Source organism: Chiloscyllium plagiosum, unplaced genomic scaffold (assembly GCF_037043375.1).
Source record: "Chiloscyllium plagiosum isolate Xiang-an unplaced genomic scaffold, Cpla_swu_hap1 HiC_scaffold_10, whole genome shotgun sequence".
NCBI classification, from domain to species: Eukaryota; Metazoa; Chordata; class Chondrichthyes; order Orectolobiformes; family Hemiscylliidae; genus Chiloscyllium; species Chiloscyllium plagiosum.
In genome coordinates this window covers 62,790,265-62,798,844 of record NW_028270148.1, presented here as the reverse complement: position 1 = coordinate 62,798,844, position 8,580 = coordinate 62,790,265, and positions in this window count along the sequence as shown.

The following is an 8,580-nucleotide window of genomic DNA, read 5'->3' as shown; positions in this document are numbered from 1 at the left end:
ATGGACTGCTACTGTGGAAAAGGACATGGAAGGTATTGAATGGAGGGAAATAGATGGTGACATCTTCAAAAATGTCCATATTACAGAGGAGGAAGCACTGGATGTCTTGAAATGCATAAAAGTGGATAAATCCCCAGGACCTGATCAGGTGTACCCTAGAACTCTGTGGGAAGTTAGGGAAGTGATTGCTGGGCCTCTTACTGAGATATTTGTATCATCAATAGTCACAGGTGAGGTGCTAGAAGACTGGAGGTTGGCTAACATGTTGACAGTGTTTAAGAGTGGTAAGGACAAGCCAGGGAACTATAGACCAGTGAGCCTGACGTTGGTGAGGGACAGGATGTACATGTATTTGGAAAGGCAGTGACTGATTAAGGATAGTCAACATGGCTTTGTGAATGGGAAATCATGTCTCACAAACGTGATTGAGTTTTTTGAAGAAGTAACAAAGAGGATTGATGAGGGCAGAGCGGTAGATGTGATCTATATGGACAAGGTTTCCCATGGGAGATTGGTTAGCAAGGTTAGATCTCATGGAATACAGGGAGAACTAGCCATTTGGATACAGAACTGGCTCAAAGGTAGAAGACAGATAGTGGTGGTGGAGGGTTGTTTTTCAGACTGGAGGCCTGTGACCAGTAGAGTGCCAAAAGGATCGGTGCTGGGTCCTTTACTTTTCGGCATTTATATAAATGATTTAGATGTGAGCATAAGAGGTATGGTTAGTAAGTTTGCAGGTGACACCAAAATTGGAGGTGTAGTGGACAGCGAAGTTACCTCAGATTACAACTGGATCTTGATCAGGTGGGCCAATGAGCTGAGAAGTGGCAGATGGAGCTTAATTCAGATAAATGTGTGAGGTGCTGCATTTTGGGAAAGCAAATCTTAGCAGGACTTATACACTCAGTGGTAAGGTGCTAGAGAGTGTTGCTGAACAAAGAGACCATAGAGTACAAGTTCATAGCTCCTTGAAAGTGGAGTCGCAGGTAGATAGGATAGTGAAGAAGGCATTTGGTACGCTTTCCTTTATTGGTCAGAGTACTGAGTACAGGAGTTGGGAGGTCATGTTGTGGTTTACAGGACATTGGTTAGACATCTGTTTGAATATTGCGTGCAATTCTGGTCTTCCTATCGGAAAGATGTTGTGAAACTTGAAAGTGTTCAGAAAAGATTTAGAAGGATGTTGCCAGGGTTGGAGGATTTGAGCTATAGGAAGAGATTGAATAGGCTAGAGCTGTTTTTCCTGGAACATTGGAGGCTGAGGGATGACCTTATAGAGGTTTATAAAATCAGAGGTGCACGTATAGGATAATTAGACAAAGTCTTTTCCGTGGGGTGGGGGAGTCCAGAACTAGAGGGCATAGGTTTAGGCAAAAGTGAGGACTGCAGATGCTGGAGATCAGAGTCTAGATTAGAGTGGTGCTGGAAAAGCGCAACAGGTGAGGCAGCATCCAAGGAGCAGGAAAATCGACATTTCGGGCTAAAGCCCTTCATCAGGAATGAAGGCAGGCAGCCTCCGGGGTGGAGAGATAAATGGGGGGTGGGGGTTGGGGCTGGGGAGAAGGTAGCCAAGAGGACAACAGGTGGATGGAGGTGAGGATGAAGGTGATTGGTCAGAGAGGAGGGTGGAGCGAATAGATGGGAGGGAAGATTGGCAGGTAGGACAGATCATGAAGATGGTGCTGAGCTGGAAGGTTGCAACTGGGGTAAGGTTGGGGGGGCTTGAGGAAACTGGTGAAATCCACATTGATGCCCTGGGGTTGAAGTGTTCCGAGATGGAAGATGAGGCGTTCTTCCTCAGGCGTCAGGTGGTGAGGGATTGACGGTGGAGGAGGCCCAGGACCTGCATGTCCTCGGCAGAGTGGGAGGGGGAGTTGAAATGTTGGGCCACATGGCATTGAGGTTGATTGGTGCGGATGTCCCAGAGATGTTCCCTGAAGCGATCTGCAAGAAGGCGTCCAGTCTCCGCAATGTAAAGGAGACCACATTGGGAGTAACAGATACAATAAATGACATTGGTGGATGTGCAGGTGAAACTTTGGATGTAGAAGGATCCTTTGGGGCCTTGGATGGAGGTGAAGGAGGAGGTGTGGGCGCAGGTTTTGCAATTCCTGTGGTGGCAGGGGAAGGTGCCGGAGGGAGGGTAGGCTGTTGGGGGGCATGGACCTGACCAGGTAGTCACGGAGGGAACGGTGTTTGCGGAAAGGGGTGGGGAGGGAAATATATCCCTGGTGGTGGGGTCCGTTTGGAGGTGGCGGAGATGTCGGCAGATGATGCGGTTTATGTGTTGGTTGGTAGGGTAAGGCATAGGTTTAGGGTGAGAGGGGAAAGATATAAAAGAGACCTAAGGGGCAACCTTTTCACACAGAGGGAGGTACATGTATGGAATGAGTGCCAGAGCAAGTGATGGAGGCTAGTATAAAAGGTATATGAATGGGAAGGGTTTGGAGGGATATGGGCCAGGTGCTGGCAGGTGGGACCAGATTGGGTTGGGATATCTGGTCAGCGTGGATGAGTTGGACAGGAAGTTCTGCTTTCGTGCTGAACACCTCTATGACTCTTTGACTGACGGTGGCCCACCGCCTTGATTGATATGACCAGACACTACGTGCATAGATCCCTGACTGTAGTCTATATATCAACCCCAGAACTTGATGCTATGGAGCCAATGGACTGCCTGTGACCCACTCGCTTTTCTGCAGAGGCACAGAGCCCCTGACCAAAAACACTCAAACCAGACATCTCACTGTGGCCAATTCCTTGGAGTGGTACAGGACACTGATCTTAACTTACTGTGTCTGAACTCCCTGACTAAGGGTGCCACTGTGGGTTTCAATGAGAACTATTCTCCAATGATTTTGAGATGTGGCTTGCTGCTCATGCAGTATGTTTGCTGTGTAAGCTGCTGGCAGGTAAGAATTTGGCGAAGCACACTGCTGGCATGCAAGGTGTGCGCTCCCTAGACTTAGATCTACTTAGCAGGAAGTCAAGCAGCCTGTGCTACTTGGTACAGCAAAGGAAACTGTGAGCTTGCAGGTTGGTACTAAGTAAGTGAGCATTAAGAAACCAAGCAAGCAGCGCTGAAATGTAGTCTAGTCCAGTTAATAAGATGAGTGCCTGTCTCTGTACTATAGTTTATTTGTAACAATATGGAGATCATTCAAAGCAGACAGAAATCTGAATTCACCAGGTACATGCTCTGGCTTCTTTATCGAGTTCTTGCCACATTGAGCTTGATTGGCAAATTTAGTAAAATGGGAGGCTGAATATTAATGAAGTGAGAGGGTTTTTAAGGCATTTTAATAAGTGTGATTCCTTATCAAATTGGCAATTCACTGCTGCCTAGTGAGAATCTCACTACACCACTTGTGAAAAGCATAAAGGTTGGAGCAAGAGCACCTTGATGTTGAGATGGGCCTCACTGAGTTTCTCATTCAATTCTGCTGCATTTCATACCTTAGGTTTCATTGCTGAAACCCCTACAAAATTCTGTCCATAGAAGCTTTTTGGCACAAAAGGGAAAGCCACTTGGCCAACCATGTGTTTGCCAACCAAAAAGAGCTCTTCAGCCTATCCCACTATTCAGCCAATGCCACTTTTGAGCTCTTGGTCCATAACTCTGTAAAATGTGGTATTTCACATGCATATCAGGTATTTTGAGATTTCAATTAAATTCTCTGCCTCTATAACCCTTTCCAGCTTCATATTCATACTACTTTCTGGGTAAATTTCTCAATTTCACTCACATCCTTTTGCAGTTTCTTAAATCCATACCCCATCGTCAATGGTTTTTCTATGGTAAGTAGATCTGATTTATCCATTCCAACCAAACACTTGATTTTTATGTTATAATTTGTATTAAACCTCCCTTCAGCCTCCTCTTTTCCAAAATGAACCCAGTTTATCTCAAAACTAATATTTTCTGTTCCTGGCAACTTTTTTTGTAATTTCTCACTCTTCACCATGCAGTTACCTATTTTTTGTAATGTGCTGACCCTAATTATACCCAGCACTCTGTCTGTAGTCTGACAAAAGTTTTAAATATTTCAAGTACAACTTGCATGCTACTTAACATTGTCTGTTCAGCTAATAAAGTATCCTGTATGCCTTTTTAACCACTTTGTCTACTTGACCTGCTACCTTCAAGGATCTGTGGGCATGCACACAGTTCAGCTACATTTCTCATTATTCTACCATTTATTGTACTTTCCCCTGTCATGCTTGCCCTCCCCAAATGTATTACTCATAATTTTAGACTTAACTGCATTTGCCACCTTGTGTCCCACCTGACCAGTCCACTGATACGTTCCTGGTACATGCAATTACTTCATGACATTTTATCAATTTCAGTAAACACATATGGCCTTTGGTCTTTCCTATTCCTACTAATTCACTATTATTTATTTCAACATTCTAAAGATGGTATCCCATGATTGAGTCTCCCAGACAAAGATTTACCCCAGTATGGTTTTATCAATTTTTACAACTCTCTTACTAACAATCTTGCATTTCTTGAGAGCTTTTCGTGTGAATGAGAGGTATTTTTATATTTTGTTAAGTGTTATTCAAGCAGTTGTGTCAGGAATGTCAAAGTATAAACCGTTCCTGATGCAGCTAACTTTCAAGGTTTTATGGATGTAATTATAGTCAGGTGCAGAGAGTCATAGAGGTGTACAGCATGGAAACAGATCCTTCGGCCCAACCCGTCCATGCCGACCAACTTTCCCAACCCAATCTAGTCCCACCTGCCAGCACCCGGCCCATATCCCTCCAAACCCTTCCTATTCATATACCCATCCAAATGTCTTTTAAATGCTGTAATTGTATCAGCCTCCACCACTTCCTCTGGCAGCTCATTCCATACACGTAACACCCACTGTGTGAAAAAGTTGCCCCATAGGTCTCTTTTATATCTTTCCCCATTTCCCCTAAACCTATGTCCTCTAGTCCTGGACTCCCTTACCCCAGGGAAAAGACTTTGTCTATTTATCTTATCCATGCCCCTCATAATTTTGTAAACCTCTATAAGATCAGCCTCCGACGCTCCAGTGAAAACAGCCCCAGACTATTCAGCTTCTCCCTTTAGCTCAAATCCGCCAACCCTGGCAACATTCTTGTAAATCTCGTTTAGTATCTCCCCCATTTTCTGTGGCTCTACACAAAGGCTGCCTTGCTGATCTTTGAGGGGCCCTATTCTCTCCCTAATTACTCTTTTGTCCTTAACGTATTTGTAAAAACCCTTTGGATTCTCCTTAACTCTATTTGCCAAAGCTATCTCATGTCCCCGTTTTGCCCTCTTAATTTTCCTCTTAAGTATACTCCTATTGCCTTTATACTCTTCTAAGGATTTACTCGATCTCTCCTGTCTGTACCAGACACATGCTTCCTTCTTTTCCCTAACCAAACCCTCAATTTCTTTAGTCATCCAGCATTTCCTTTACCTACCAGCTTTTCCTTTCACCCTACCAGGAATATACTTTCTCTGGATTCTATTATCTGATTTCTGAAGGCTTCCCATTTTCCAGCCGTCCCTTTATCTGCAAACACCTGCCTCCAATCAGCTTGTGAAAGTTCTTGCCTAATACCGTCAAAATTAGCCTTTCTCCGATTTAGAACTTCAACGTTTAGATCTGGTCTATCCTTTTCCATCACTATTTTAAATCTAATAGAATTATGGTCGCGTCTCCAAAGTGTTCCTCCACTGACACCTCAGTCACCTGCCCTGCCTTATTTCCCAAGAGTAGGTCAAGTTTTGCACCTTCTCTAGTAGGTACATCCACATGCTGAATCAGAAGATTTTCTTGTACACAATTAACAATTTCTCTTCATCTAAACGCTTAACACTATGGCAGTCCCAGTCTATGTTTGGCAAGTTAAAATCCCCTGCCATAACCACCCTATTATTCTTACAGACAGCTGAGATCTCCTTACAAGTTCGTTTCTCAATTTCCCTCTGACTATTTGGGGGTGTCTATAATACAATCCCAATCATGTGATCATCATTTCTTATTTCTCAGCTCCACCCAAATAACTTCCCTGAATGTATTTCTGGGAATATCCTCCCACAGCACAGCTGTAATGCTATCCCTTATCAAAAACACCACTCCACCACCTCTTTTGCCTCCCTTTCTATCCTTCCTGTCGCATTTGTATCCCGGAACATTAAGGTGCCAGTCCTGGCCATCCCAAAGCCATATTTCTGTAATTGCTATGATATCCCAGTCCCATGTTTCCAACCATGCCCTGAGTTCATCTGCCTTCCATGTTAGGCCCCTTGCATTGAATTAAATGCAGTTTAATTTATTAGTCCTACCTTGTCCCTTCCTGCCCTGACTGTTTGACTTGCTTCTGTTCTCAACTGTACCAGTTCCCCTTGAACTGCTGCATTTCTTGGAGTGTAAGTATACCCATGGTCCTGTTAGGAAGGGATTTCCAGGGGTTTGACTCCGTGACAGTGAACAAATGGGAATATAGTTCCAAATCAGGATGATGTGTGGCTTGGAGGGAAACCAGATCAGAAAGTTAGAGGGGAAATCAGACTGATTCCTGGGATGGCAGGACTGATGTATGAGGAGAGACTAGATTGGTTAGGATGGTATTCACAGAGTTTAGAAGAATAAGGGGAATTTCACAGGAACCTCTAAAATTTTAACAGAACCAGATAGGATAAATGCAGGAAAGATGCTCCCAATGACTAGGGCGTTCAGACAAGGGGTCACAGAATAAGGATATGGTGTAGGTCATTCATGACTGAGATAAGGAGAAAGGCCTTTCCCAGAGACTGGTGAGCCTATGGAATTTTCTGCCACAGAAAACAACTGAGGCTAAAACATTGGAGTTTGATATAGTACTTGGAACTTAAAAGATCCAAGAGTATGGGGAGAAAGCAGGAACAGGTACTGAATTGGATGATCAGCCATAAACATATTAAATGGTGGAATAGGCTGGAAAGTCAAATGGACTATTCCTGCTTCTATTTTTTATGTTTCCAGTTGGGGGTGTTCCCATGCACCTGCTGCTTCTCTATCTGTGGCGGACTTGGAAAATATCAGAGAACTCTTTGTGAATTATTACACTCTGTCTTGGAGATGGTACATAGTGCTGTGCCAATTGAAGACACAATCTTGGAAGTGGTGCCAATCAAGCAGATTGCTTTATACTGGATGGTGTGGAGCTTCATTAATGTTGTTGGAGTTGCATCCATCCAGGTAAGTGGAGAGCTTTCCAACGCACACCTGACTGCTGCCTTATGGATAGTGGCATAGAGAGACAGGAGACAAATTACATGCCACAGAATTCTCAGCCTCTGGCCTGCTCTTGAAGCCACAGTAACTATATATGGTTGTCCAAGATCAGTTTCTGGTTAATTCCCAGGATATTGAGAGTTAGCAACGGTAATGCCATTAAATGTTGAGGGGAGGTGGTTTGATGCTTTCTTGTTTGAGATGACCACTGCTTTAGTGGCATGAATGTCAGTTGCCACTTATCAGCCAGAGCCTCGATGTTTCCTTGACCTTGCTTCATTTGAACACAAGCTACTTCAGAAGTTGAGATGTTGTGAATAGTACTGTGTATTGTGTAATCAACATTGAACATTCCCATTTCTGACTTTATAATGAAAGGATGGTCATTGATTAATAACTAAAGATGGTTGAGTTTAAGACCCCATCTTGAGAAGCTAATGCAGTGATGTCCTCCAATCTCCAATAACCACAATGAACTTCCTTTGTGTTAGGTTTGACTCCAACAAATGCAGTCTTTTCCCTGATTCCTTTTGTTTCTAGTATTGCTGGATGACCTTGATCTCATACTCAGTGAAATATTGCCTGATGTCAAGGACAGTCACTCTTATCTCACAAGGCCACTTGTTAGCCTTATCGATGATTCCTTCCAATTCTGTGTTGATGATTGAGAATAAGGCAGTAACTAGCTAGGTTAGATTTTTTGTGTTTTTGGTGAGTAAGACATTTCTGGTCAATTTTCCATATCGTTAGGTAATTACCATAGATGTAGCTGGAGGGGTACAGCTTGGTGAGGGGGATCGGCTAATTTCAGAATGTAAATCTTTAATACTATTGCCAGAATGTTGTTAAGACCCATAGCCTTTGCAGTATCCAGTGCCTTCAGATGTTTCATGATATCATGCAGAGGGAATCAAACTGGTTGAAAGCTAACATATGTGATGATGGCACTTGAGAAGGAGGCCAAGATGGATCATCCACTCAGGACTGTGAGCTGAATATGGATGCATGTGCTTCAGTTTTATTATTTCCACTGATGTGTTCAGCTCCCCCAATGTCAAGGATGAGGATATTTGTGAAGCCTCCACCTTCTCGTAGTTAATTACCTATCACTATTCACAACTAGATGTGGCAGGATTGCAGAGCTTAGATTTGATCCATTGGTTGTGGATTGCTTAACACTGTATTTTGCACATGCCTTCCACGGTTTGTCTTGCAAATAGTCCTATGTTGTAACTTCACCAGGTTGACACCTCATTTTAGATATGTCTGGTGCTGTTCCTGGCATGCCCTCATCTACTCTGCCTTGATCCAGGATTGGTCACTAATTTGATGGTTT